This window comes from Lissotriton vulgaris, chromosome 10, assembly GCF_964263255.1.
Source record: "Lissotriton vulgaris chromosome 10, aLisVul1.2, whole genome shotgun sequence".
Taxonomy (NCBI): Eukaryota; Metazoa; Chordata; class Amphibia; order Caudata; family Salamandridae; genus Lissotriton; species Lissotriton vulgaris.
The window spans coordinates 535427045-535452524 of NC_141698.1; the positions used below are offsets into that span (position 1 = coordinate 535427045).

Here is a 25480-nt window from a genome sequence, read left to right on the forward strand (position 1 = left end):
CATGAAAGCAAGGCATGAGAGAAGAAATGCTTCTCTTGTCCTCACCACGAGCAGACACTTAAAGCAAACAAACTGTCTGAAGGACAGAGGCTTTTTAATTTCTTGTTTGATGACGGTCATGGAAAAGACAGCAATCATATTGCAGAACAGAGCAGCATGTACTGGCTAGCTGCCACTAACCCCTGGAGCCGTGTCAGAGGTGACTCTTGCGTGGCTCGTTGGTCTAGGGGTATGATTCTCGCTTAGGGTGCGAGAGGTCCCGGGTTCAAATCCCGGACGAGCCCTTTTTAGAGGTTAACATACAAATCCTACTAAAAATGGACTATGCCTGACTATTTCTCATTATACTGGGTGCATTGTTGCACAACATATTTCTAACCTCAGAAGAAAAATGGATCACCATGCTTTATCTGCCTACCTGCTTAGTCTCAGTGTGTCCCAGGTGATGCTTTCCCAAGCTGTACTCGCTGGCATTTAGGCATCAGATATTTGCCTGTCGATGCCTGCACAAGTGAGTTTTGAATACGTGTAATTGCAAGCATGTTGGATGATATCTCTGAGGTTTTCACACTTGTTCCGCACATTCTGAGCCGCTGCTGATAGAGCAGAATAGAAGTAGGGTGAAGACTTGAGAGAAACTTTCCTCTAACAGTAGACAGCATCAAGGTAGTTTCTGTAGTGTAGTGGTCATCACGTTCGCCTAACACGCGAAAGGTCCCCGGTTCGAGACCGGGCAGAAACACTGTGCATTGGGTGCTTTTTTTAGTGCACACTCTAAAACCTTATTATCTCAATGCAAGTTTAAGAAGAGGTGGTCTTTGAACACAGTGAGCCGTGAAAAACATTCTTTACCTTTGCAGACGAAACAAAGTTATCTCCATCCATCATCTGGGGGTTGTTCTTGGGCCTATTTTTATTTTGTATAAGCTATGTTGTATTGTTGGGGCCTTTACACCTGTGACATTGCTGTGAACGTTGTGAGTGGAAACGTTGGCAGGTGCAGACAGAAAAGTCAGAACTAAGCACACCCTGAGCCGTCAGGATGGCCGAGTGGTCTAAGGCGCCAGACTCAAGAGAGCTTGATCTTCAGTGATGCTGAGCCTTCTGGTCTCCTCATGGAGGCGTGGGTTCAAATCCCACTTCTGACAGGTCCCTTTTACACCCTTAAGTCTTCCAAATTTTTGCAGTGCATTCCCCACACACACCACAATATTTGCAGGAACCTGTAGTAAATAAAGAGAAATCCACCAGGCTGGGCCCTCAATCACAATTCCATGTATTTCTGAAAGGGACACCTCAGGCACACCTTCCATTACATTTGCACTCCATCACAGTAACTGCCATGCTGGGTTTCGAAATAAGCAGTTGATCCCATCATTTGTTGTGAGGCTCTCCTGCCACCTTTTGGGCAGAGAAGGCACTGTCCCTGCAACAACACAGGCAGACATGTTCAACAGGGCTTCCTGGTTATGTGGGAGGAGCAGATTGCCAATGGTCCCCCCTTGCAAATTCTAATTTACATAAGGAAGACAGAGAGGTAGCTGGGAGTAGGCACTACACACGGACATTGCACTCCCTCTTGTGATTTGCAGCCAATTCTAGATTGAGGCAGGAGGAAAGGAGGAGACTCGCCCAGCAATGGCCATACTGGGAAGTCAGCCACTCTGGGTCTACCAGGTGAATGTTTCAGGCCTGTGAGCCACTCATTTAAATCTCGCCTGATCGAGCCTGATCGAGCGCTGAGCGAGCGCGTTTGAATGCAAATATCAAACACCTCTTTCTCAGGCGCAAGAAATGGTGGGCCCTTCGTTGCTTCTGGTGTGGAAGTCTATGGAGCAAGGGTTCAGGACTTGCAGAGGAGTGCAAGTGCCAGAAAGTGCTTGCTGTTCTCATCTTTTTACTGCTCACTGGCCGATAGGAGATTGGCTTCCCCCTTCCTTGCTGGAGTGAAAAAACAACCACTTGAGAGAAAACATGACTTTGTGTGGCTCACTTATAGGGAGACGAGCCAAATAGCCCTGCTGTTTTCTGAAAGACGCTTCAGTAATTGTTCAAAATGTCTCCTGGCCACTCAGGCTCGTTGGTCTAGGGGTATGATTCTCGCTTCAGGTGCGAGAGGTCCCGGGTTCAAATCCCGGACGAGCCCATCCTGTGGAAGTTTTCAGGCTGCTTGTCATATAGGAGCCTTTCTTCTTTTCAATGCTATAAGACGCTGTGTATGTCGAGAAGGTTCCTTACCCTGCACGCTATTTTCCACTTTTGACCTGATAAAGGAGTGCAGGACTTCGTTGCAACTGCTTTTCTGGGCAGGACCAGCAGTGTAGGAACATTACATGCAAAGTGTTTTTCTAGTGTAATTTCAGGATATGGTTTCAAAATCGCCTATTGGAAAAAAAGCGGTCCTCATTCCTGTCTTCCAAAGAAAGAGAGACCGGGTAAGGAGAGCCCAACTTTGAGCTTCAAGGACGTTGGCCCTTAGTCGGTGCATTCCAACCCAATACATGCCAACAAGATTCCTGAGGTAGTGTCTGTTTCTGTAGTGTAGTGGTTATCACGTTCGCCTTACACGCGAAAGGTCCCTGGTTCGAGACCGGGCAGAAACAGCAGCTTGCTGTTTTTCACAGTGTTTGCATTTACTGGCTCACTTTATAGGAAAGCTGAGATAATAGAGGCTGTCTATTCCTCACCAGCCTGACGTAGTGTGCTCCAGAGATCTCAGTGACAGCTCGAAAAGAGAAGTGACGATAGCTTGCGCCATTCGCTTGCTCGCACTTTGCTCTGTAGGGTGGGCCTACTTCATGAAAGCAAGGCATGAGAGAAGAAATGCTTCTCTTGTCCTCACCACGAGCAGACACTTACAGCAAACAAACTGTCTGAAGGACAGAGGCTTTTTAATTTCTTGTTTGATGACGGTCATGGAAAAGACAGCAATCATATTGCAGAACAGAGCAGCATGTACTGGCTAGCTGCCACTAACCCCTGGAGCCGTGTCAGAGGTGACTCTTGCGTGGCTCGTTGGTCTAGGGGTATGATTCTCGCTTAGGGTGCGAGAGGTCCCGGGTTCAAATCCCGGACGAGCCCTTTTTAGAGGTTAACATACAAATCCTACTAAAAATGGACTATGCCTGACTATTTCTCATTATACTGGGTGCATTGTTGCACAACATATTTCTAACCTCAGAAGAAAAATGGATCACCATGCTTTATCTGCCTACCTGCTTAGTCTCAGTGTGTCCCAGGTGATGCTTTCCCAAGCTGTACTCGCTGGCATTTAGGCATCAGATATTTGCCTGTCGATGCCTGCACAAGTGAGTTTTGAATACGTGTAATTGCAAGCATGTTGGATGATATCTCTGAGGTTTTCACACTTGTTCTGCACATTCTGAGCCGCTGCTGATAGAGCAGAATAGAAGTAGGGTGAAGACTTGAGAGAAACTTTCCTCTAACAGTAGACAGCATCAAGGTAGTTTCTGTAGTGTAGTGGTCATCACGTTCGCCTAACACGCGAAAGGTCCCCGGTTCGAGACCGGGCAGAAACACTGTGCATTGGGTGCTTTTTTTAGTGCACACTCTAAAACCTTATTATCTCAATGCAAGTTTAAGAAGAGGTGGTCTTTGAACACAGTGAGCCGTGAAAAACATTCTTTACCTTTGCAGACGAAACAAAGTTATCTCCATCCATCATCTGGGGGTTGTTCTTGGGCCTATTTTTATTTTGTATAAGCTATGTTGTATTGTTGGGGCCTTTACACCTGTGACATTGCTGTGAACGTTGTGAGTGGAAACGTTGGCAGGTGCAGACAGAAAAGTCAGAACTAAGCACACCCTGAGCCGTCAGGATGGCCGAGTGGTCTAAGGCGCCAGACTCAAGAGAGCTTGATCTTCAGTGATGCTGAGCCTTCTGGTCTCCTCATGGAGGCGTGGGTTCAAATCCCACTTCTGACAGGTCCCTTTTACACCCTTAAGTCTTCCAAATTTTTGCAGTGCATTCCCCACACACACCACAATATTTGCAGGAACCTGTAGTAAATAAAGAGAAATCCACCAGGCTGGGCCCTCAATCACAATTCCATGTATTTCTGAAAGGGACACCTCAGGCACACCTTCCATTACATTTGCACTCCATCACAGTAACTGCCATGCTGGGTTTCGAAATAAGCAGTTGATCCCATCATTTGTTGTGAGGCTCTCCTGCCACCTTTTGGGCAGAGAAGGCACTGTCCCTGCAACAACACAGGCAGACATGTTCAACAGGGCTTCCTGGTTATGTGGGAGGAGCAGATTGCCAATGGTCCCCCCTTGCAAATTCTAATTTACATAAGGAAGACAGAGAGGTAGCTGGGAGTAGGCACTACACACGGACATTGCACTCCCTCTTGTGATTTGCAGCCAATTCTAGATTGAGGCAGGAGGAAAGGAGGAGACTCGCCCAGCAATGGCCATACTGGGAAGTCAGCCACTCTGGGTCTACCAGGTGAATGTTTCAGGCCTGTGAGCCACTCATTTAAATCTCGCCTGATCGAGCCTGATCGAGCGCTGAGCGAGCGCGTTTGAATCCAAATATCAAACACCTCTTTCTCAGGCGCAAGAAATGGTGGGCCCTTCGTTGCTTCTGGTGTGGAAGTCTATGGAGCAAGGGTTCAGGACTTGCAGAGGAGTGCAAGTGCCAGAAAGTGCTTGCTGTTCTCATCTTTTTACTGCTCACTGGCCGATAGGAGATTGGCTTCCCCCTTCCTTGCTGGAGTGAAAAAACAACCACTTGAGAGAAAACATGACTTTGTGTGGCTCACTTATAGGGAGACGAGCCAAATAGCCCTGCTGTTTTCTGAAAGACGCTTCAGTAATTGTTCAAAATGTCTCCTGGCCACTCAGGCTCGTTGGTCTAGGGGTATGATTCTCGCTTCGGGTGCGAGAGGTCCCGGGTTCAAATCCCGGACGAGCCCATCCTGTGGAAGTTTTCAGGCTGCTTGTCATATAGGAGCCTTTCTTCTTTTCAATGCTATAAGACGCTGTGTATGTCGAGAAGGTTCCTTACCCTGCACGCTATTTTCCACTTTTGACCTGATAAAGGAGTGCAGGACTTCGTTGCAACTGCTTTTCTGGGCAGGACCAGCAGTGTAGGAACATTACATGCAAAGTGTTTTTCTAGTGTAATTTCAGGATATGGTTTCAAAATCGCCTATTGGAAAAAAAGCGGTCCTCATTCCTGTCTTCCAAAGAAAGAGAGACCGGGTAAGGAGAGCCCAACTTTGAGCTTCAAGGACGTTGGCCCTTAGTCGGTGCATTCCAACCCAATACATGCCAACAAGATTCCTGAGGTAGTGTCTGTTTCTGTAGTGTAGTGGTTATCACGTTCGCCTTACACGCGAAAGGTCCCTGGTTCGAGACCGGGCAGAAACAGCAGCTTGCTGTTTTTCACAGTGTTTGCATTTACTGGCTCACTTTATAGGAAAGCTGAGATAATAGAGGCTGTCTATTCCTCACCAGCCTGACGTAGTGTGCTCCAGAGATCTCAGTGACAGCTCGAAAAGAGAAGTGACGATAGCTTGCGCCATTCGCTTGCTCGCACTTTGCTCTGTAGGGTGGGCCTACTTCATGAAAGCAAGGCATGAGAGAAGAAATGCTTCTCTTGTCCTCACCACGAGCAGACACTTACAGCAAACAAACTGTCTGAAGGACAGAGGCTTTTTAATTTCTTGTTTGATGACGGTCATGGAAAAGACAGCAATCATATTGCAGAACAGAGCAGCATGTACTGGCTAGCTGCCACTAACCCCTGGAGCCGTGTCAGAGGTGACTCTTGCGTGGCTCGTTGGTCTAGGGGTATGATTCTCGCTTAGGGTGCGAGAGGTCCCGGGTTCAAATCCCGGACGAGCCCTTTTTAGAGGTTAACATACAAATCCTACTAAAAATGGACTATGCCTGACTATTTCTCATTATACTGGGTGCATTGTTGCACAACATATTTCTAACCTCAGAAGAAAAATGGATCACCATGCTTTATCTGCCTACCTGCTTAGTCTCAGTGTGTCCCAGGTGATGCTTTCCCAAGCTGTACTCGCTGGCATTTAGGCATCAGATATTTGCCTGTCGATGCCTGCACAAGTGAGTTTTGAATACGTGTAATTGCAAGCATGTTGGATGATATCTCTGAGGTTTTCACACTTGTTCTGCACATTCTGAGCCGCTGCTGATAGAGCAGAATAGAAGTAGGGTGAAGACTTGAGAGAAACTTTCCTCTAACAGTAGACAGCATCAAGGTAGTTTCTGTAGTGTAGTGGTCATCACGTTCGCCTAACACGCGAAAGGTCCCCGGTTCGAGACCGGGCAGAAACACTGTGCATTGGGTGCTTTTTTTAGTGCACACTCTAAAACCTTATTATCTCAATGCAAGTTTAAGAAGAGGTGGTCTTTGAACACAGTGAGCCGTGAAAAACATTCTTTACCTTTGCAGACGAAACAAAGTTATCTCCATCCATCATCTGGGGGTTGTTCTTGGGCCTATTTTTATTTTGTATAAGCTATGTTGTATTGTTGGGGCCTTTACACCTGTGACATTGCTGTGAACGTTGTGAGTGGAAACGTTGGCAGGTGCAGACAGAAAAGTCAGAACTAAGCACACCCTGAGCCGTCAGGATGGCCGAGTGGTCTAAGGCGCCAGACTCAAGAGAGCTTGATCTTCAGTGATGCTGAGCCTTCTGGTCTCCTCATGGAGGCGTGGGTTCAAATCCCACTTCTGACAGGTCCCTTTTACACCCTTAAGTCTTCCAAATTTTTGCAGTGCATTCCCCACACACACCACAATATTTGCAGGAACCTGTAGTAAATAAAGAGAAATCCACCAGGCTGGGCCCTCAATCACAATTCCATGTATTTCTGAAAGGGACACCTCAGGCACACCTTCCATTACATTTGCACTCCATCACAGTAACTGCCATGCTGGGTTTCGAAATAAGCAGTTGATCCCATCATTTGTTGTGAGGCTCTCCTGCCACCTTTTGGGCAGAGAAGGCACTGTCCCTGCAACAACACAGGCAGACATGTTCAACAGGGCTTCCTGGTTATGTGGGAGGAGCAGATTGCCAATGGTCCCCCCTTGCAAATTCTAATTTACATAAGGAAGACAGAGAGGTAGCTGGGAGTAGGCACTACACACGGACATTGCACTCCCTCTTGTGATTTGCAGCCAATTCTAGATTGAGGCAGGAGGAAAGGAGGAGACTCGCCCAGCAATGGCCATACTGGGAAGTCAGCCACTCTGGGTCTACCAGGTGAATGTTTCAGGCCTGTGAGCCACTCATTTAAATCTCGCCTGATCGAGCCTGATCGAGCGCTGAGCGAGCGCGTTTGAATCCAAATATCAAACACCTCTTTCTCAGGCACAAGAAATGGTGGGCCCTTCGTTGCTTCTGGTGTGGAAGTCTATGGAGCAAGGGTTCAGGACTTGCAGAGGAGTGCAAGTGCCAGAAAGTGCTTGCTGTTCTCATCTTTTTACTGCTCACTGGCCGATAGGAGATTGGCTTCCCCCTTCCTTGCTGGAGTGAAAAAACAACCACTTGAGAGAAAACATGACTTTGTGTGGCTCACTTATAGGGAGACGAGCCAAATAGCCCTGCTGTTTTCTGAAAGACGCTTCAGTAATTGTTCAAAATGTCTCCTGGCCACTCAGGCTCGTTGGTCTAGGGGTATGATTCTCGCTTCGGGTGCGAGAGGTCCCGGGTTCAAATCCCGGACGAGCCCATCCTGTGGAAGTTTTCAGGCTGCTTGTCATATAGGAGCCTTTCTTCTTTTCAATGCTATAAGACGCTGTGTATGTCGAGAAGGTTCCTTACCCTGCACGCTATTTTCCACTTTTGACCTGATAAAGGAGTGCAGGACTTCGTTGCAACTGCTTTTCTGGGCAGGACCAGCAGTGTAGGAACATTACATGCAAAGTGTTTTTCTAGTGTAATTTCAGGATATGGTTTCAAAATCGCCTATTGGAAAAAAAGCGGTCCTCATTCCTGTCTTCCAAAGAAAGAGAGACCGGGTAAGGAGAGCCCAACTTTGAGCTTCAAGGACGTTGGCCCTTAGTCGGTGCATTCCAACCCAATACATGCCAACAAGATTCCTGAGGTAGTGTCTGTTTCTGTAGTGTAGTGGTTATCACGTTCGCCTTACACGCGAAAGGTCCCTGGTTCGAGACCGGGCAGAAACAGCAGCTTGCTGTTTTTCACAGTGTTTGCATTTACTGGCTCACTTTATAGGAAAGCTGAGATAATAGAGGCTGTCTATTCCTCACCAGCCTGACGTAGTGTGCTCCAGAGATCTCAGTGACAGCTCGAAAAGAGAAGTGACGATAGCTTGCGCCATTCGCTTGCTCGCACTTTGCTCTGTAGGGTGGGCCTACTTCATGAAAGCAAGGCATGAGAGAAGAAATGCTTCTCTTGTCCTCACCACGAGCAGACACTTAAAGCAAACAAACTGTCTGAAGGACAGAGGCTTTTTAATTTCTTGTTTGATGACGGTCATGGAAAAGACAGCAATCATATTGCAGAACAGAGCAGCATGTACTGGCTAGCTGCCACTAACCCCTGGAGCCGTGTCAGAGGTGACTCTTGCATGGCTCGTTGGTCTAGGGGTATGATTCTCGCTTAGGGTGCGAGAGGTCCCGGGTTCAAATCCCGGACGAGCCCTTTTTAGAGGTTAACATACAAATCCTACTAAAAATGGACTATGCCTGACTATTTCTCATTATACTGGGTGCATTGTTGCACAACATATTTCTAACCTCAGAAGAAAAATGGATCACCATGCTTTATCTGCCTACCTGCTTAGTCTCAGTGTGTCCCAGGTGATGCTTTCCCAAGCTGTACTCGCTGGCATTTAGGCATCAGATATTTGCCTGTCGATGCCTGCACAAGTGAGTTTTGAATACGTGTAATTGCAAGCATGTTGGATGATATCTCTGAGGTTTTCACACTTGTTCTGCACATTCTGAGCCGCTGCTGATAGAGCAGAATAGAAGTAGGGTGAAGACTTGAGAGAAACTTTCCTCTAACAGTAGACAGCATCAAGGTAGTTTCTGTAGTGTAGTGGTCATCACGTTCGCCTAACACGCGAAAGGTCCCCGGTTCGAGACCGGGCAGAAACACTGTGCATTGGGTGCTTTTTTTAGTGCACACTCTAAAACCTTATTATCTCAATGCAAGTTTAAGAAGAGGTGGTCTTTGAACACAGTGAGCCGTGAAAAACATTCTTTACCTTTGCAGACGAAACAAAGTTATCTCCATCCATCATCTGGGGGTTGTTCTTGGGCCTATTTTTATTTTGTATAAGCTATGTTGTATTGTTGGGGCCTTTACACCTGTGACATTGCTGTGAACGTTGTGAGTGGAAACGTTGGCAGGTGCAGACAGAAAAGTCAGAACTAAGCACACCCTGAGCCGTCAGGATGGCCGAGTGGTCTAAGGCGCCAGACTCAAGAGAGCTTGATCTTCAGTGATGCTGAGCCTTCTGGTCTCCTCATGGAGGCGTGGGTTCAAATCCCACTTCTGACAGGTCCCTTTTACACCCTTAAGTCTTCCAAATTTTTGCAGTGCATTCCCCACACACACCACAATATTTGCAGGAACCTGTAGTAAATAAAGAGAAATCCACCAGGCTGGGCCCTCAATCACAATTCCATGTATTTCTGAAAGGGACACCTCAGGCACACCTTCCATTACATTTGCACTCCATCACAGTAACTGCCATGCTGGGTTTCGAAATAAGCAGTTGATCCCATCATTTGTTGTGAGGCTCTCCTGCCACCTTTTGGGCAGAGAAGGCACTGTCCCTGCAACAACACAGGCAGACATGTTCAACAGGGCTTCCTGGTTATGTGGGAGGAGCAGATTGCCAATGGTCCCCCCTTGCAAATTCTAATTTACATAAGGAAGACAGAGAGGTAGCTGGGAGTAGGCACTACACACGGACATTGCACTCCCTCTTGTGATTTGCAGCCAATTCTAGATTGAGGCAGGAGGAAAGGAGGAGACTCGCCCAGCAATGGCCATACTGGGAAGTCAGCCACTCTGGGTCTACCAGGTGAATGTTTCAGGCCTGTGAGCCACTCATTTAAATCTCGCCTGATCGAGCCTGATCGAGCGCTGAGCGAGCGCGTTTGAATCCAAATATCAAACACCTCTTTCTCAGGCGCAAGAAATGGTGGGCCCTTCGTTGCTTCTGGTGTGGAAGTCTATGGAGCAAGGGTTCAGGACTTGCAGAGGAGTGCAAGTGCCAGAAAGTGCTTGCTGTTCTCATCTTTTTACTGCTCACTGGCCGATAGGAGATTGGCTTCCCCCTTCCTTGCTGGAGTGAAAAAACAACCACTTGAGAGAAAACATGACTTTGTGTGGCTCACTTATAGGGAGACGAGCCAAATAGCCCTGCTGTTTTCTGAAAGACGCTTCAGTAATTGTTCAAAATGTCTCCTGGCCACTCAGGCTCGTTGGTCTAGGGGTATGATTCTCGCTTCGGGTGCGAGAGGTCCCGGGTTCAAATCCCGGACGAGCCCATCCTGTGGAAGTTTTCAGGCTGCTTGTCATATAGGAGCCTTTCTTCTTTTCAATGCTATAAGACGCTGTGTATGTCGAGAAGGTTCCTTACCCTGCACGCTATTTTCCACTTTTGACCTGATAAAGGAGTGCAGGACTTCGTTGCAACTGCTTTTCTGGGCAGGACCAGCAGTGTAGGAACATTACATGCAAAGTGTTTTTCTAGTGTAATTTCAGGATATGGTTTCAAAATCGCCTATTGGAAAAAAAGCGGTCCTCATTCCTGTCTTCCAAAGAAAGAGAGACCGGGTAAGGAGAGCCCAACTTTGAGCTTCAAGGACGTTGGCCCTTAGTCGGTGCATTCCAACCCAATACATGCCAACAAGATTCCTGAGGTAGTGTCTGTTTCTGTAGTGTAGTGGTTATCACGTTCGCCTTACACGCGAAAGGTCCCTGGTTCGAGACCGGGCAGAAACAGCAGCTTGCTGTTTTTCACAGTGTTTGCATTTACTGGCTCACTTTATAGGAAAGCTGAGATAATAGAGGCTGTCTATTCCTCACCAGCCTGACGTAGTGTGCTCCAGAGATCTCAGTGACAGCTCGAAAAGAGAAGTGACGATAGCTTGCGCCATTCGCTTGCTCGCACTTTGCTCTGTAGGGTGGGCCTACTTCATGAAAGCAAGGCATGAGAGAAGAAATGCTTCTCTTGTCCTCACCACGAGCAGACACTTAAAGCAAACAAACTGTCTGAAGGACAGAGGCTTTTTAATTTCTTGTTTGATGACGGTCATGGAAAAGACAGCAATCATATTGCAGAACAGAGCAGCATGTACTGGCTAGCTGCCACTAACCCCTGGAGCCGTGTCAGAGGTGACTCTTGCGTGGCTCGTTGGTCTAGGGGTATGATTCTCGCTTAGGGTGCGAGAGGTCCCGGGTTCAAATCCCGGACGAGCCCTTTTTAGAGGTTAACATACAAATCCTACTAAAAATGGACTATGCCTGACTATTTCTCATTATACTGGGTGCATTGTTGCACAACATATTTCTAACCTCAGAAGAAAAATGGATCACCATGCTTTATCTGCCTACCTGCTTAGTCTCAGTGTGTCCCAGGTGATGCTTTCCCAAGCTGTACTCGCTGGCATTTAGGCATCAGATATTTGCCTGTCGATGCCTGCACAAGTGAGTTTTGAATACGTGTAATTGCAAGCATGTTGGATGATATCTCTGAGGTTTTCACACTTGTTCTGCACATTCTGAGCCGCTGCTGATAGAGCAGAATAGAAGTAGGGTGAAGACTTGAGAGAAACTTTCCTCTAACAGTAGACAGCATCAAGGTAGTTTCTGTAGTGTAGTGGTCATCACGTTCGCCTAACACGCGAAAGGTCCCCGGTTCGAGACCGGGCAGAAACACTGTGCATTGGGTGCTTTTTTTAGTGCACACTCTAAAACCTTATTATCTCAATGCAAGTTTAAGAAGAGGTGGTCTTTGAACACAGTGAGCCGTGAAAAACATTCTTTACCTTTGCAGACGAAACAAAGTTATCTCCATCCATCATCTGGGGGTTGTTCTTGGGCCTATTTTTATTTTGTATAAGCTATGTTGTATTGTTGGGGCCTTTACACCTGTGACATTGCTGTGAACGTTGTGAGTGGAAACGTTGGCAGGTGCAGACAGAAAAGTCAGAACTAAGCACACCCTGAGCCGTCAGGATGGCCGAGTGGTCTAAGGCGCCAGACTCAAGAGAGCTTGATCTTCAGTGATGCTGAGCCTTCTGGTCTCCTCATGGAGGCGTGGGTTCAAATCCCACTTCTGACAGGTCCCTTTTACACCCTTAAGTCTTCCAAATTTTTGCAGTGCATTCCCCACACACACCACAATATTTGCAGGAACCTGTAGTAAATAAAGAGAAATCCACCAGGCTGGGCCCTCAATCACAATTCCATGTATTTCTGAAAGGGACACCTCAGGCACACCTTCCATTACATTTGCACTCCATCACAGTAACTGCCATGCTGGGTTTCGAAATAAGCAGTTGATCCCATCATTTGTTGTGAGGCTCTCCTGCCACCTTTTGGGCAGAGAAGGCACTGTCCCTGCAACAACACAGGCAGACATGTTCAACAGGGCTTCCTGGTTATGTGGGAGGAGCAGATTGCCAATGGTCCCCCCTTGCAAATTCTAATTTACATAAGGAAGACAGAGAGGTAGCTGGGAGTAGGCACTACACACGGACATTGCACTCCCTCTTGTGATTTGCAGCCAATTCTAGATTGAGGCAGGAGGAAAGGAGGAGACTCGCCCAGCAATGGCCATACTGGGAAGTCAGCCACTCTGGGTCTACCAGGTGAATGTTTCAGGCCTGTGAGCCACTCATTTAAATCTCGCCTGATCGAGCCTGATCGAGCGCTGAGCGAGCGCGTTTGAATGCCAATATCAAACACCTCTTTCTCAGGCGCAAGAAATGGTGGGCCCTTCGTTGCTTCTGGTGTGGAAGTCTATGGAGCAAGGGTTCAGGACTTGCAGAGGAGTGCAAGTGCCAGAAAGTGCTTGCTGTTCTCATCTTTTTACTGCTCACTGGCCGATAGGAGATTGGCTTCCCCCTTCCTTGCTGGAGTGAAAAAACAACCACTTGAGAGAAAACATGACTTTGTGTGGCTCACTTATAGGGAGACGAGCCAAATAGCCCTGCTGTTTTCTGAAAGACGCCTCAGTAATTGTTCAAAATGTCTCCTGGCCACTCAGGCTCGTTGGTCTAGGGGTATGATTCTCGCTTCGGGTGCGAGAGGTCCCGGGTTCAAATCCCGGACGAGCCCATCCTGTGGAAGTTTTCAGGCTGCTTGTCATATAGGAGCCTTTCTTCTTTTCAATGCTATAAGACGCTGTGTATGTCGAGAAGGTTCCTTACCCTGCACGCTATTTTCCACTTTTGACCTGATAAAGGAGTGCAGGACTTCGTTGCAACTGCTTTTCTGGGCAGGACCAGCAGTGTAGGAACATTACATGCAAAGTGTTTTTCTAGTGTAATTTCAGGATATGGTTTCAAAATCGCCTATTGGAAAAAAAGCGGTCCTCATTCCTGTCTTCCAAAGAAAGAGAGACCGGGTAAGGAGAGCCCAACTTTGAGCTTCAAGGACGTTGGCCCTTAGTCGGTGCATTCCAACCCAATACATGCCAACAAGATTCCTGAGGTAGTGTCTGTTTCTGTAGTGTAGTGGTTATCACGTTCGCCTTACACGCGAAAGGTCCCTGGTTCGAGACCGGGCAGAAACAGCAGCTTGCTGTTTTTCACAGTGTTTGCATTTACTGGCTCACTTTATAGGAAAGCTGAGATAATAGAGGCTGTCTATTCCTCACCAGCCTGACGTAGTGTGCTCCAGAGATCTCAGTGACAGCTCGAAAAGAGAAGTGACGATAGCTTGCGCCATTCGCTTGCTCGCACTTTGCTCTGTAGGGTGGGCCTACTTCATGAAAGCAAGGCATGAGAGAAGAAATGCTTCTCTTGTCCTCACCACGAGCAGACACTTAAAGCAAACAAACTGTCTGAAGGACAGAGGCTTTTTAATTTCTTGTTTGATGACGGTCATGGAAAAGACAGCAATCATATTGCAGAACAGAGCAGCATGTACTGGCTAGCTGCCACTAACCCCTGGAGCCGTGTCAGAGGTGACTCTTGCGTGGCTCGTTGGTCTAGGGGTATGATTCTCGCTTAGGGTGCGAGAGGTCCCGGGTTCAAATCCCGGACGAGCCCTTTTTAGAGGTTAACATACAAATCCTACTAAAAATGGACTATGCCTGACTATTTCTCATTATACTGGGTGCATTGTTGCACAACATATTTCTAACCTCAGAAGAAAAATGGATCACCATGCTTTATCTGCCTACCTGCTTAGTCTCAGTGTGTCCCAGGTGATGCTTTCCCAAGCTGTACTCGCTGGCATTTAGGCATCAGATATTTGCCTGTCGATGCCTGCACAAGTGAGTTTTGAATACGTGTAATTGCAAGCATGTTGGATGATATCTCTGAGGTTTTCACACTTGTTCCGCACATTCTGAGCCGCTGCTGATAGAGCAGAATAGAAGTAGGGTGAAGACTTGAGAGAAACTTTCCTCTAACAGTAGACAGCATCAAGGTAGTTTCTGTAGTGTAGTGGTCATCACGTTCGCCTAACACGCGAAAGGTCCCCGGTTCGAGACCGGGCAGAAACACTGTGCATTGGGTGCTTTTTTTAGTGCACACTCTAAAACCTTATTATCTCAATGCAAGTTTAAGAAGAGGTGGTCTTTGAACACAGTGAGCCGTGAAAAACATTCTTTACCTTTGCAGACGAAACAAAGTTATCTCCATCCATCATCTGGGGGTTGTTCTTGGGCCTATTTTTATTTTGTATAAGCTATGTTGTATTGTTGGGGCCTTTACACCTGTGACATTGCTGTGAACGTTGTGAGTGGAAACGTTGGCAGGTGCAGACAGAAAAGTCAGAACTAAGCACACCCTGAGCCGTCAGGATGGCCGAGTGGTCTAAGGCGCCAGACTCAAGAGAGCTTGATCTTCAGTGATGCTGAGCCTTCTGGTCTCCTCATGGAGGCGTGGGTTCAAATCCCACTTCTGACAGGTCCCTTTTACACCCTTAAGTCTTCCAAATTTTTGCAGTGCATTCCCCACACACACCACAATATTTGCAGGAACCTGTAGTAAATAAAGAGAAATCCACCAGGCTGGGCCCTCAATCACAATTCCATGTATTTCTGAAAGGGACACCTCAGGCACACCTTCCATTACATTTGCACTCCATCACAGTAACTGCCATGCTGGGTTTCGAAATAAGCAGTTGATCCCATCATTTGTTGTGAGGCTCTCCTGCCACCTTTTGGGCAGAGAAGGCACTGTCCCTGCAACAACACAGGCAGACATGTTCAACAGGGCTTCCTGGTTATGTGGGAGGAGCAGATTGCCAATGGTCCCCCCTTGCAAATTCTAATTTACATAAGGAAGACAGAGAGGTAGCTGGGAGTAGGCACTACACACGGACATTGCACTCCCTCTTGTGATTTGCAGCCAATTCTAGATTGAGGCAGGAGGAAAGGAGGAGACTCGCCCAGCAATGGCCATACTGGGAAGTCAGCCACTCTGGGTCTACCAGGTGAATGTTTCAGGCCTGTGAGCCACTCATTTAAATCTCGCCTGATCGAGCCTGATCGAGCGCTGAGCGAGCGCGTTTGAATGCAAATATCAAACACCTCTTTCTCAGGCGCAAGAAATGGTGGGCCCTTCGTTGCTTCTGGTGTGGAAGTCTATGGAGCAAGGGTTCAGGACTTGCAGAGGAGTGCAAGTGCCAGAAAGTGCTTGCTGTTCTCATCTTTTTACTGCTCACTGGCCGATAGGAGATTGGCTTCCCCCTTCCTTGCTGGAGTGAAAAAACAACCACTTGAGAGAAAACATGACTTTGTGTGGCTCACTTATAGGGAGACGAGCCAAATAGCCCTGCTGTTTTCTGAAAGACGCTTCAGTAATTGTTCAAAATGTCTCCTGGCCACTCAGGCTCGTTGGTCTAGGGGTATGATTCTCGCTTCAGGTGCGAGAGGTCCCGGGTTCAAATCCCGGACGAGCCCATCCTGTGGAAGTTTTCAGGCTGCTTGTCATATAGGAGCCTTTCTTCTTTTCAATGCTATAAGACGCTGTGTATGTCGAGAAGGTTCCTTACCCTGCACGCTATTTTCCACTTTTGACCTGATAAAGGAGTGCAGGACTTCGTTGCAACTGCTTTTCTGGGCAGGACCAGCAGTGTAGGAACATTACATGCAAAGTGTTTTTCTAGTGTAATTTCAGGATATGGTTTCAAAATCGCCTATTGGAAAAAAAGCGGTCCTCATTCCTGTCTTCCAAAGAAAGAGAGACCGGGTAAGGAGAGCCCAACTTTGAGCTTCAAGGACGTTGGCCCTTAGTCGGTGCATTCCAACCCAATACATGCCAACAAGATTCCTGAGGTAGTGTCTGTTTCTGTAGTGTAGTGGTTATCACGTTCGCCTTACACGCGAAAGGTCCCTGGTTCGAGACCGGGCAGAAACAGCAGCTTGCTGTTTTTCACAGTGTTTGCATTTACTGGCTCACTTTATAGGAAAGCTGAGATAATAGAGGCTGTCTATTCCTCACCAGCCTGACGTAGTGTGCTCCAGAGATCTCAGTGACAGCTCGAAAAGAGAAGTGACGATAGCTTGCGCCATTCGCTTGCTCGCACTTTGCTCTGTAGGGTGGGCCTACTTCATGAAAGCAAGGCATGAGAGAAGAAATGCTTCTCTTGTCCTCACCACGAGCAGACACTTACAGCAAACAAACTGTCTGAAGGACAGAGGCTTTTTAATTTCTTGTTTGATGACGGTCATGGAAAAGACAGCAATCATATTGCAGAACAGAGCAGCATGTACTGGCTAGCTGCCACTAACCCCTGGAGCCGTGTCAGAGGTGACTCTTGCGTGGCTCGTTGGTCTAGGGGTATGATTCTCGCTTAGGGTGCGAGAGGTCCCGGGTTCAAATCCCGGACGAGCCCTTTTTAGAGGTTAACATACAAATCCTACTAAAAATGGACTATGCCTGACTATTTCTCATTATACTGGGTGCATTGTTGCACAACATATTTCTAACCTCAGAAGAAAAATGGATCACCATGCTTTATCTGCCTACCTGCTTAGTCTCAGTGTGTCCCAGGTGATGCTTTCCCAAGCTGTACTCGCTGGCATTTAGGCATCAGATATTTGCCTGTCGATGCCTGCACAAGTGAGTTTTGAATACGTGTAATTGCAAGCATGTTGGATGATATCTCTGAGGTTTTCACACTTGTTCTGCACATTCTGAGCCGCTGCTGATAGAGCAGAATAGAAGTAGGGTGAAGACTTGAGAGAAACTTTCCTCTAACAGTAGACAGCATCAAGGTAGTTTCTGTAGTGTAGTGGTCATCACGTTCGCCTAACACGCGAAAGGTCCCCGGTTCGAGACCGGGCAGAAACACTGTGCATTGGGTGCTTTTTTTAGTGCACACTCTAAAACCTTATTATCTCAATGCAAGTTTAAGAAGAGGTGGTCTTTGAACACAGTGAGCCGTGAAAAACATTCTTTACCTTTGCAGACGAAACAAAGTTATCTCCATCCATCATCTGGGGGTTGTTCTTGGGCCTATTTTTATTTTGTATAAGCTATGTTGTATTGTTGGGGCCTTTACACCTGTGACATTGCTGTGAACGTTGTGAGTGGAAACGTTGGCAGGTGCAGACAGAAAAGTCAGAACTAAGCACACCCTGAGCCGTCAGGATGGCCGAGTGGTCTAAGGCGCCAGACTCAAGAGAGCTTGATCTTCAGTGATGCTGAGCCTTCTGGTCTCCTCATGGAGGCGTGGGTTCAAATCCCACTTCTGACAGGTCCCTTTTACACCCTTAAGTCTTCCAAATTTTTGCAGTGCATTCCCCACACACACCACAATATTTGCAGGAACCTGTAGTAAATAAAGAGAAATCCACCAGGCTGGGCCCTCAATCACAATTCCATGTATTTCTGAAAGGGACACCTCAGGCACACCTTCCATTACATTTGCACTCCATCACAGTAACTGCCATGCTGGGTTTCGAAATAAGCAGTTGATCCCATCATTTGTTGTGAGGCTCTCCTGCCACCTTTTGGGCAGAGAAGGCACTGTCCCTGCAACAACACAGGCAGACATGTTCAACAGGGCTTCCTGGTTATGTGGGAGGAGCAGATTGCCAATGGTCCCCCCTTGCAAATTCTAATTTACATAAGGAAGACAGAGAGGTAGCTGGGAGTAGGCACTACACACGGACATTGCACTCCCTCTTGTGATTTGCAGCCAATTCTAGATTGAGGCAGGAGGAAAGGAGGAGACTCGCCCAGCAATGGCCATACTGGGAAGTCAGCCACTCTGGGTCTACCAGGTGAATGTTTCAGGCCTGTGAGCCACTCATTTAAATCTCGCCTGATCGAGCCTGATCGAGCGCTGAGCGAGCGCGTTTGAATCCAAATATCAAACACCTCTTTCTCAGGCGCAAGAAATGGTGGGCCCTTCGTTGCTTCTGGTGTGGAAGTCTATGGAGCAAGGGTTCAGGACTTGCAGAGGAGTGCAAGTGCCAGAAAGTGCTTGCTGTTCTCATCTTTTTACTGCTCACTGGCCGATAGGAGATTGGCTTCCCCCTTCCTTGCTGGAGTGAAAAAACAACCACTTGAGAGAAAACATGACTTTGTGTGGCTCACTTATAGGGAGACGAGCCAAATAGCCCTGCTGTTTTCTGAAAGACGCTTCAGTAATTGTTCAAAATGTCTCCTGGCCACTCAGGCTCGTTGGTCTAGGGGTATGATTCTCGCTTCGGGTGCGAGAGGTCCCGGGTTCAAATCCCGGACGAGCCCATCCTGTGGAAGTTTTCAGGCTGCTTGTCATATAGGAGCCTTTCTTCTTTTCAATGCTATAAGACGCTGTGTATGTCGAGAAGGTTCCTTACCCTGCACGCTATTTTCCACTTTTGACCTGATAAAGGAGTGCAGGACTTCGTTGCAACTGCTTTTCTGGGCAGGACCAGCAGTGTAGGAACATTACATGCAAAGTGTTTTTCTAGTGTAATTTCAGGATATGGTTTCAAAATCGCCTATTGGAAAAAAAGCGGTCCTCATTCCTGTCTTCCAAAGAAAGAGAGACCGGGTAAGGAGAGCCCAACTTTGAGCTTCAAGGACGTTGGCCCTTAGTCGGTGCATTCCAACCCAATACATGCCAACAAGATTCCTGAGGTAGTGTCTGTTTCTGTAGTGTAGTGGTTATCACGTTCGCCTTACACGCGAAAGGTCCCTGGTTCGAGACCGGGCAGAAACAGCAGCTTGCTGTTTTTCACAGTGTTTGCATTTACTGGCTCACTTTATAGGAAAGCTGAGATAATAGAGGCTGTCTATTCCTCACCAGCCTGACGTAGTGTGCTCCAGAGATCTCAGTGACAGCTCGAAAAGAGAAGTGACGATAGCTTGCGCCATTCGCTTGCTCGCACTTTGCTCTGTAGGGTGGGCCTACTTCATGAAAGCAAGGCATGAGAGAAGAAATGCTTCTCTTGTCCTCACCACGAGCAGACACTTACAGCAAACAAACTGTCTGAAGGACAGAGGCTTTTTAATTTCTTGTTTGATGACGGTCATGGAAAAGACAGCAATCATATTGCAGAACAGAGCAGCATGTACTGGCTAGCTGCCACTAACCCCTGGAGCCGTGTCAGAGGTGACTCTTGCGTGGCTCGTTGGTCTAGGGGTATGATTCTCGCTTAGGGTGCGAGAGGTCCCGGGTTCAAATCCCGGACGAGCCCTTTTTAGAGGTTAACATACAAATCCTACTAAAAATGGACTATGCCTGACTATTTCTCATTATACTGGGTGCATTGTTGCACAACATATTTCTAACCTCAGAAGAAAAATGGATCACCATGCTTTATCTGCCTACCTGCTTAGTCTCAGTGTGTCCCAGGTGATGCTTTCCCAAGCTGTACTCGCTGGCATTTAGGCATCAGATATTTGCCTGTCGATGCCTGCACAAGTGAGTTTTGAATACGTGTAATTGCAAGCATGTTGGATGATATCTCTGAGGTTTTCACACTTGTTCTGCACATTCTGAGCCGCTGCTGATAGAGCAGAATAGAAGTAGGGTGAAGACTTGAGAGAAACTTTCCTCTAACAGTAGACAGCATCAAGGTAGTTTCTGTAGTGTAGTGGTCATCACGTTCGCCTAACACGCGAAAGGTCCCCGGTTCGAGACCGGGCAGAAACACTGTGCATTGGGTGCTTTTTTTAGTGCACACTCTAAAACCTTATTATCTCAATGCAAGTTTAAGAAGAGGTGGTCTTTGAACACAGTGAGCCGTGAAAAACATTCTTTACCTTTGCAGACGAAACAAAGTTATCTCCATCCATCATCTGGGGGTTGTTCTTGGGCCTATTTTTATTTTGTATAAGCTATGTTGTATTGTTGGGGCCTTTACACCTGTGACATTGCTGTGAACGTTGTGAGTGGAAACGTTGGCAGGTGCAGACAGAAAAGTCAGAACTAAGCACACCCTGAGCCGTCAGGATGGCCGAGTGGTCTAAGGCGCCAGACTCAAGAGAGCTTGATCTTCAGTGATGCTGAGCCTTCTGGTCTCCTCATGGAGGCGTGGGTTCAAATCCCACTTCTGACAGGTCCCTTTTACACCCTTAAGTCTTCCAAATTTTTGCAGTGCATTCCCCACACACACCACAATATTTGCAGGAACCTGTAGTAAATAAAGAGAAATCCACCAGGCTGGGCCCTCAATCACAATTCCATGTATTTCTGAAAGGGACACCTCAGGCACACCTTCCATTACATTTGCACTCCATCACAGTAACTGCCATGCTGGGTTTCGAAATAAGCAGTTGATCCCATCATTTGTTGTGAGGCTCTCCTGCCACCTTTTGGGCAGAGAAGGCACTGTCCCTGCAACAACACAGGCAGACATGTTCAACAGGGCTTCCTGGTTATGTGGGAGGAGCAGATTGCCAATGGTCCCCCCTTGCAAATTCTAATTTACATAAGGAAGACAGAGAGGTAGCTGGGAGTAGGCACTACACACGGACATTGCACTCCCTCTTGTGATTTGCAGCCAATTCTAGATTGAGGCAGGAGGAAAGGAGGAGACTCGCCCAGCAATGGCCATACTGGGAAGTCAGCCACTCTGGGTCTACCAGGTGAATGTTTCAGGCCTGTGAGCCACTCATTTAAATCTCGCCTGATCGAGCCTGATCGAGCGCTGAGCGAGCGCGTTTGAATCCAAATATCAAACACCTCTTTCTCAGGCGCAAGAAATGGTGGGCCCTTCGTTGCTTCTGGTGTGGAAGTCTATGGAGCAAGGGTTCAGGACTTGCAGAGGAGTGCAAGTGCCAGAAAGTGCTTGCTGTTCTCATCTTTTTACTGCTCACTGGCCGATAGGAGATTGGCTTCCCCCTTCCTTGCTGGAGTGAAAAAACAACCACTTGAGAGAAAACATGACTTTGTGTGGCTCACTTATAGGGAGACGAGCCAAATAGCCCTGCTGTTTTCTGAAAGACGCTTCAGTAATTGTTCAAAATGTCTCCTGGCCACTCAGGCTCGTTGGTCTAGGGGTATGATTCTCGCTTCGGGTGCGAGAGGTCCCGGGTTCAAATCCCGGACGAGCCCATCCTGTGGAAGTTTTCAGGCTGCTTGTCATATAGGAGCCTTTCTTCTTTTCAATGCTATAAGACGCTGTGTATGTCGAGAAGGTTCCTTACCCTGCACGCTATTTTCCACTTTTGACCTGATAAAGGAGTGCAGGACTTCGTTGCAACTGCTTTTCTGGGCAGGACCAGCAGTGTAGGAACATTACATGCAAAGTGTTTTTCTAGTGTAATTTCAGGATATGGTTTCAAAATCGCCTATTGGAAAAAAAGCGGTCCTCATTCCTGTCTTCCAAAGAAAGAGAGACCGGGTAAGGAGAGCCCAACTTTGAGCTTCAAGGACGTTGGCCCTTAGTCGGTGCATTCCAACCCAATACATGCCAACAAGATTCCTGAGGTAGTGTCTGTTTCTGTAGTGTAGTGGTTATCACGTTCGCCTTACACGCGAAAGGTCCCTGGTTCGAGACCGGGCAGAAACAGCAGCTTGCTGTTTTTCACAGTGTTTGCATTTACTGGCTCACTTTATAGGAAAGCTGAGATAATAGAGGCTGTCTATTCCTCACCAGCCTGACGTAGTGTGCTCCAGAGATCTCAGTGACAGCTCGAAAAGAGAAGTGACGATAGCTTGCGCCATTCGCTTGCTCGCACTTTGCTCTGTAGGGTGGGCCTACTTCATGAAAGCAAGGCATGAGAGAAGAAATGCTTCTCTTGTCCTCACCACGAGCAGACACTTAAAGCAAACAAACTGTCTGAAGGACAGAGGCTTTTTAATTTCTTGTTTGATGACGGTCATGGAAAAGACAGCAATCATATTGCAGAACAGAGCAGCATGTACTGGCTAGCTGCCACTAACCCCTGGAGCCGTGTCAGAGGTGACTCTTGCATGGCTCGTTGGTCTAGGGGTATGATTCTCGCTTAGGGTGCGAGAGGTCCCGGGTTCAAATCCCGGACGAGCCCTTTTTAGAGGTTAACATACAAATCCTACTAAAAATGGACTATGCCTGACTATTTCTCATTATACTGGGTGCATTGTTGCACAACATATTTCTAACCTCAGAAGAAAAATGGATCACCATGCTTTATCTGCCTACCTGCTTAGTCTCAGTGTGTCCCAGGTGATGCTTTCCCAAGCTGTACTCGCTGGCATTTAGGCATCAGATATTTGCCTGTCGATGCCTGCACAAGTGAGTTTTGAATACGTGTAATTGCAAGCATGTTGGATGATATCTCTGAGGTTTTCACACTTGTTCTGCACATTCTGAGCCGCTGCTGATAGAGCAGAATAGAAGTAGGGTGAAGACTTGAGAGAAACTTTCCTCTAACAGTAGACAGCATCAAGGTAGTTTCTGTAGTGTAGTGGTCATCACGTTCGCCTAACACGCGAAAGGTCCCCGGTTCGAGACCGGGCAGAAACACTGTGCATTGGGTGCTTTTTTTAGTGCACACTCTAAAACCTTATTATCTCAATGCAAGTTTAAGAAGAGGTGGTCTTTGAACACAGTGAGCCGTGAAAAACATTCTTTACCTTTGCAGACGAAACAAAGTTATCTCCATCCATCATCTGGGGGTTGTTCTTGGGCCTATTTTTATTTTGTATAAGCTATGTTGTATTGTTGGGGCCTTTACACCTGTGACATTGCTGTGAACGTTGTGAGTGGAAACGTTGGCAGGTGCAGACAGAAAAGTCAGAACTAAGCACACCCTGAGCCGTCAGGATGGCCGAGTGGTCTAAGGCGCCAGACTCAAGAGAGCTTGATCTTCAGTGATGCTGAGCCTTCTGGTCTCCTCATGGAGGCGTGGGTTCAAATCCCACTTCTGACAGGTCCCTTTTACACCCTTAAGTCTTCCAAATTTTTGCAGTGCATTCCCCACACACACCACAATATTTGCAGGAACCTGTAGTAAATAAAGAGAAATCCACCAGGCTGGGCCCTCAATCACAATTCCATGTATTTCTGAAAGGGACACCTCAGGCACACCTTCCATTACATTTGCACTCCATCACAGTAACTGCCATGCTGGGTTTCGAAATAAGCAGTTGATCCCATCATTTGTTGTGAGGCTCTCCTGCCACCTTTTGGGCAGAGAAGGCACTGTCCCTGCAACAACACAGGCAGACATGTTCAACAGGGCTTCCTGGTTATGTGGGAGGAGCAGATTGCCAATGGTCCCCCCTTGCAAATTCTAATTTACATAAGGAAGACAGAGAGGTAGCTGGGAGTAGGCACTACACACGGACATTGCACTCCCTCTTGTGATTTGCAGCCAATTCTAGATTGAGGCAGGAGGAAAGGAGGAGACTCGCCCAGCAATGGCCATACTGGGAAGTCAGCCACTCTGGGTCTACCAGGTGAATGTTTCAGGCCTGTGAGCCACTCATTTAAATCTCGCCTGATCGAGCCTGATCGAGCGCTGAGCGAGCGCGTTTGAATCCAAATATCAAACACCTCTTTCTCAGGCGCAAGAAATGGTGGGCCCTTCGTTGCTTCTGGTGTGGAAGTCTATGGAGCAAGGGTTCAGGACTTGCAGAGGAGTGCAAGTGCCAGAAAGTGCTTGCTGTTCTCATCTTTTTACTGCTCACTGGCCGATAGGAGATTGGCTTCCCCCTTCCTTGCTGGAGTGAAAAAACAACCACTTGAGAGAAAACATGACTTTGTGTGGCTCACTTATAGGGAGACGAGCCAAATAGCCCTGCTGTTTTCTGAAAGACGCTTCAGTAATTGTTCAAAATGTCTCCTGGCCACTCAGGCTCGTTGGTCTAGGGGTATGATTCTCGCTTCGGGTGCGAGAGGTCCCGGGTTCAAATCCCGGACGAGCCCATCCTGTGGAAGTTTTCAGGCTGCTTGTCATATAGGAGCCTTTCTTCTTTTCAATGCTATAAGACGCTGTGTATGTCGAGAAGGTTCCTTACCCTGCACGCTATTTTCCACTTTTGACCTGATAAAGGAGTGCAGGACTTCGTTGCAACTGCTTTTCTGGGCAGGACCAGCAGTGTAGGAACATTACATGCAAAGTGTTTTTCTAGTGTAATTTCAGGATATGGTTTCAAAATCGCCTATTGGAAAAAAAGCGGTCCTCATTCCTGTCTTCCAAAGAAAGAGAGACCGGGTAAGGAGAGCCCAACTTTGAGCTTCAAGGACGTTGGCCCTTAGTCGGTGCATTCCAACCCAATACATGCCAACAAGATTCCTGAGGTAGTGTCTGTTTCTGTAGTGTAGTGGTTATCACGTTCGCCTTACACGCGAAAGGTCCCTGGTTCGAGACCGGGCAGAAACAGCAGCTTGCTGTTTTTCACAGTGTTTGCATTTACTGGCTCACTTTATAGGAAAGCTGAGATAATAGAGGCTGTCTATTCCTCACCAGCCTGACGTAGTGTGCTCCAGAGATCTCAGTGACAGCTCGAAAAGAGAAGTGACGATAGCTTGCGCCATTCGCTTGCTCGCACTTTGCTCTGTAGGGTGGGCCTACTTCATGAAAGCAAGGCATGAGAGAAGAAATGCTTCTCTTGTCCTCACCACGAGCAGACACTTAAAGCAAACAAACTGTCTGAAGGACAGAGGCTTTTTAATTTCTTGTTTGATGACGGTCATGGAAAAGACAGCAATCATATTGCAGAACAGAGCAGCATGTACTGGCTAGCTGCCACTAACCCCTGGAGCCGTGTCAGAGGTGACTCTTGCGTGGCTCGTTGGTCTAGGGGTATGGTTCTCGCTTAGGGTGCGAGAGGTCCCGGGTTCAAATCCCGGACGAGCCCTTTTTAGAGGTTAACATACAAAT

The 25480-nt window shown here is 47.5% G+C and overlaps 46 non-coding genes across 46 annotated transcripts; all 46 read left to right on the forward strand.

Moving 5' to 3' along the window:
- Positions 1-212: 212 nt before the first annotated feature.
- Positions 213-284, forward strand: TRNAP-AGG (transfer RNA proline (anticodon AGG)). The gene has a single exon. It is a non-coding gene; the product is annotated as a tRNA-Pro (tRNA).
- Positions 285-669: 385 nt separating this feature from the next.
- Positions 670-742, forward strand: TRNAV-AAC (transfer RNA valine (anticodon AAC)). Its single transcript has one exon. It is a non-coding gene; the product is annotated as a tRNA-Val (tRNA).
- Positions 743-1036: 294 nt separating this feature from the next.
- Positions 1037-1148, forward strand: TRNAL-CAA (transfer RNA leucine (anticodon CAA)). The gene is made up of 2 exons: positions 1037-1074; positions 1103-1148. It is a non-coding gene; the product is annotated as a tRNA-Leu (tRNA).
- Positions 1149-2074: 926 nt separating this feature from the next.
- On the forward strand, positions 2075-2146 carry TRNAL-CAG (transfer RNA leucine (anticodon CAG)). The gene has a single exon. It is a non-coding gene; the product is annotated as a tRNA-Leu (tRNA).
- A 384-nt stretch (positions 2147-2530) lies between these two features.
- Positions 2531-2603, forward strand: TRNAV-UAC (transfer RNA valine (anticodon UAC)). The gene has a single exon. It is a non-coding gene; the product is annotated as a tRNA-Val (tRNA).
- Positions 2604-3009: 406 nt separating this feature from the next.
- Positions 3010-3081, forward strand: TRNAP-AGG (transfer RNA proline (anticodon AGG)). The gene has a single exon. It is a non-coding gene; the product is annotated as a tRNA-Pro (tRNA).
- Positions 3082-3466: 385 nt separating this feature from the next.
- Positions 3467-3539, forward strand: TRNAV-AAC (transfer RNA valine (anticodon AAC)). The gene has a single exon. It is a non-coding gene; the product is annotated as a tRNA-Val (tRNA).
- Positions 3540-3833: 294 nt separating this feature from the next.
- TRNAL-CAA (transfer RNA leucine (anticodon CAA)) lies at positions 3834-3945 on the forward strand. The gene is made up of 2 exons: positions 3834-3871; positions 3900-3945. It is a non-coding gene; the product is annotated as a tRNA-Leu (tRNA).
- A 926-nt stretch (positions 3946-4871) lies between these two features.
- Positions 4872-4943, forward strand: TRNAP-CGG (transfer RNA proline (anticodon CGG)). The gene has a single exon. It is a non-coding gene; the product is annotated as a tRNA-Pro (tRNA).
- A 384-nt stretch (positions 4944-5327) lies between these two features.
- TRNAV-UAC (transfer RNA valine (anticodon UAC)) lies at positions 5328-5400 on the forward strand. The gene has a single exon. It is a non-coding gene; the product is annotated as a tRNA-Val (tRNA).
- A 406-nt stretch (positions 5401-5806) lies between these two features.
- On the forward strand, positions 5807-5878 carry TRNAP-AGG (transfer RNA proline (anticodon AGG)). The gene has a single exon. It is a non-coding gene; the product is annotated as a tRNA-Pro (tRNA).
- Positions 5879-6263: 385 nt separating this feature from the next.
- On the forward strand, positions 6264-6336 carry TRNAV-AAC (transfer RNA valine (anticodon AAC)). The gene has a single exon. It is a non-coding gene; the product is annotated as a tRNA-Val (tRNA).
- Positions 6337-6630: 294 nt separating this feature from the next.
- TRNAL-CAA (transfer RNA leucine (anticodon CAA)) lies at positions 6631-6742 on the forward strand. Its single transcript has 2 exons — positions 6631-6668; positions 6697-6742. It is a non-coding gene; the product is annotated as a tRNA-Leu (tRNA).
- A 926-nt stretch (positions 6743-7668) lies between these two features.
- On the forward strand, positions 7669-7740 carry TRNAP-CGG (transfer RNA proline (anticodon CGG)). Its single transcript has one exon. It is a non-coding gene; the product is annotated as a tRNA-Pro (tRNA).
- A 384-nt stretch (positions 7741-8124) lies between these two features.
- Positions 8125-8197, forward strand: TRNAV-UAC (transfer RNA valine (anticodon UAC)). Its single transcript has one exon. It is a non-coding gene; the product is annotated as a tRNA-Val (tRNA).
- Positions 8198-8603: 406 nt separating this feature from the next.
- TRNAP-AGG (transfer RNA proline (anticodon AGG)) lies at positions 8604-8675 on the forward strand. The gene has a single exon. It is a non-coding gene; the product is annotated as a tRNA-Pro (tRNA).
- A 385-nt stretch (positions 8676-9060) lies between these two features.
- On the forward strand, positions 9061-9133 carry TRNAV-AAC (transfer RNA valine (anticodon AAC)). The gene has a single exon. It is a non-coding gene; the product is annotated as a tRNA-Val (tRNA).
- A 294-nt stretch (positions 9134-9427) lies between these two features.
- TRNAL-CAA (transfer RNA leucine (anticodon CAA)) lies at positions 9428-9539 on the forward strand. The gene is made up of 2 exons: positions 9428-9465; positions 9494-9539. It is a non-coding gene; the product is annotated as a tRNA-Leu (tRNA).
- A 926-nt stretch (positions 9540-10465) lies between these two features.
- Positions 10466-10537, forward strand: TRNAP-CGG (transfer RNA proline (anticodon CGG)). The gene has a single exon. It is a non-coding gene; the product is annotated as a tRNA-Pro (tRNA).
- Positions 10538-10921: 384 nt separating this feature from the next.
- On the forward strand, positions 10922-10994 carry TRNAV-UAC (transfer RNA valine (anticodon UAC)). Its single transcript has one exon. It is a non-coding gene; the product is annotated as a tRNA-Val (tRNA).
- Positions 10995-11400: 406 nt separating this feature from the next.
- TRNAP-AGG (transfer RNA proline (anticodon AGG)) lies at positions 11401-11472 on the forward strand. Its single transcript has one exon. It is a non-coding gene; the product is annotated as a tRNA-Pro (tRNA).
- Positions 11473-11857: 385 nt separating this feature from the next.
- TRNAV-AAC (transfer RNA valine (anticodon AAC)) lies at positions 11858-11930 on the forward strand. The gene has a single exon. It is a non-coding gene; the product is annotated as a tRNA-Val (tRNA).
- Positions 11931-12224: 294 nt separating this feature from the next.
- TRNAL-CAA (transfer RNA leucine (anticodon CAA)) lies at positions 12225-12336 on the forward strand. Its single transcript has 2 exons — positions 12225-12262; positions 12291-12336. It is a non-coding gene; the product is annotated as a tRNA-Leu (tRNA).
- A 926-nt stretch (positions 12337-13262) lies between these two features.
- Positions 13263-13334, forward strand: TRNAP-CGG (transfer RNA proline (anticodon CGG)). The gene has a single exon. It is a non-coding gene; the product is annotated as a tRNA-Pro (tRNA).
- A 384-nt stretch (positions 13335-13718) lies between these two features.
- On the forward strand, positions 13719-13791 carry TRNAV-UAC (transfer RNA valine (anticodon UAC)). The gene has a single exon. It is a non-coding gene; the product is annotated as a tRNA-Val (tRNA).
- Positions 13792-14197: 406 nt separating this feature from the next.
- TRNAP-AGG (transfer RNA proline (anticodon AGG)) lies at positions 14198-14269 on the forward strand. The gene has a single exon. It is a non-coding gene; the product is annotated as a tRNA-Pro (tRNA).
- A 385-nt stretch (positions 14270-14654) lies between these two features.
- Positions 14655-14727, forward strand: TRNAV-AAC (transfer RNA valine (anticodon AAC)). The gene has a single exon. It is a non-coding gene; the product is annotated as a tRNA-Val (tRNA).
- A 294-nt stretch (positions 14728-15021) lies between these two features.
- On the forward strand, positions 15022-15133 carry TRNAL-CAA (transfer RNA leucine (anticodon CAA)). Its single transcript has 2 exons — positions 15022-15059; positions 15088-15133. It is a non-coding gene; the product is annotated as a tRNA-Leu (tRNA).
- A 926-nt stretch (positions 15134-16059) lies between these two features.
- On the forward strand, positions 16060-16131 carry TRNAL-CAG (transfer RNA leucine (anticodon CAG)). Its single transcript has one exon. It is a non-coding gene; the product is annotated as a tRNA-Leu (tRNA).
- Positions 16132-16515: 384 nt separating this feature from the next.
- Positions 16516-16588, forward strand: TRNAV-UAC (transfer RNA valine (anticodon UAC)). Its single transcript has one exon. It is a non-coding gene; the product is annotated as a tRNA-Val (tRNA).
- A 406-nt stretch (positions 16589-16994) lies between these two features.
- On the forward strand, positions 16995-17066 carry TRNAP-AGG (transfer RNA proline (anticodon AGG)). The gene has a single exon. It is a non-coding gene; the product is annotated as a tRNA-Pro (tRNA).
- Positions 17067-17451: 385 nt separating this feature from the next.
- TRNAV-AAC (transfer RNA valine (anticodon AAC)) lies at positions 17452-17524 on the forward strand. The gene has a single exon. It is a non-coding gene; the product is annotated as a tRNA-Val (tRNA).
- A 294-nt stretch (positions 17525-17818) lies between these two features.
- TRNAL-CAA (transfer RNA leucine (anticodon CAA)) lies at positions 17819-17930 on the forward strand. The gene is made up of 2 exons: positions 17819-17856; positions 17885-17930. It is a non-coding gene; the product is annotated as a tRNA-Leu (tRNA).
- A 926-nt stretch (positions 17931-18856) lies between these two features.
- Positions 18857-18928, forward strand: TRNAP-CGG (transfer RNA proline (anticodon CGG)). Its single transcript has one exon. It is a non-coding gene; the product is annotated as a tRNA-Pro (tRNA).
- A 384-nt stretch (positions 18929-19312) lies between these two features.
- On the forward strand, positions 19313-19385 carry TRNAV-UAC (transfer RNA valine (anticodon UAC)). Its single transcript has one exon. It is a non-coding gene; the product is annotated as a tRNA-Val (tRNA).
- Positions 19386-19791: 406 nt separating this feature from the next.
- TRNAP-AGG (transfer RNA proline (anticodon AGG)) lies at positions 19792-19863 on the forward strand. The gene has a single exon. It is a non-coding gene; the product is annotated as a tRNA-Pro (tRNA).
- A 385-nt stretch (positions 19864-20248) lies between these two features.
- On the forward strand, positions 20249-20321 carry TRNAV-AAC (transfer RNA valine (anticodon AAC)). The gene has a single exon. It is a non-coding gene; the product is annotated as a tRNA-Val (tRNA).
- A 294-nt stretch (positions 20322-20615) lies between these two features.
- TRNAL-CAA (transfer RNA leucine (anticodon CAA)) lies at positions 20616-20727 on the forward strand. Its single transcript has 2 exons — positions 20616-20653; positions 20682-20727. It is a non-coding gene; the product is annotated as a tRNA-Leu (tRNA).
- A 926-nt stretch (positions 20728-21653) lies between these two features.
- On the forward strand, positions 21654-21725 carry TRNAP-CGG (transfer RNA proline (anticodon CGG)). The gene has a single exon. It is a non-coding gene; the product is annotated as a tRNA-Pro (tRNA).
- Positions 21726-22109: 384 nt separating this feature from the next.
- On the forward strand, positions 22110-22182 carry TRNAV-UAC (transfer RNA valine (anticodon UAC)). Its single transcript has one exon. It is a non-coding gene; the product is annotated as a tRNA-Val (tRNA).
- A 406-nt stretch (positions 22183-22588) lies between these two features.
- On the forward strand, positions 22589-22660 carry TRNAP-AGG (transfer RNA proline (anticodon AGG)). The gene has a single exon. It is a non-coding gene; the product is annotated as a tRNA-Pro (tRNA).
- Positions 22661-23045: 385 nt separating this feature from the next.
- On the forward strand, positions 23046-23118 carry TRNAV-AAC (transfer RNA valine (anticodon AAC)). Its single transcript has one exon. It is a non-coding gene; the product is annotated as a tRNA-Val (tRNA).
- A 294-nt stretch (positions 23119-23412) lies between these two features.
- Positions 23413-23524, forward strand: TRNAL-CAA (transfer RNA leucine (anticodon CAA)). The gene is made up of 2 exons: positions 23413-23450; positions 23479-23524. It is a non-coding gene; the product is annotated as a tRNA-Leu (tRNA).
- Positions 23525-24450: 926 nt separating this feature from the next.
- Positions 24451-24522, forward strand: TRNAP-CGG (transfer RNA proline (anticodon CGG)). Its single transcript has one exon. It is a non-coding gene; the product is annotated as a tRNA-Pro (tRNA).
- Positions 24523-24906: 384 nt separating this feature from the next.
- TRNAV-UAC (transfer RNA valine (anticodon UAC)) lies at positions 24907-24979 on the forward strand. Its single transcript has one exon. It is a non-coding gene; the product is annotated as a tRNA-Val (tRNA).
- A 406-nt stretch (positions 24980-25385) lies between these two features.
- On the forward strand, positions 25386-25457 carry TRNAP-AGG (transfer RNA proline (anticodon AGG)). The gene has a single exon. It is a non-coding gene; the product is annotated as a tRNA-Pro (tRNA).
- Positions 25458-25480: the final 23 nt, after the last annotated feature.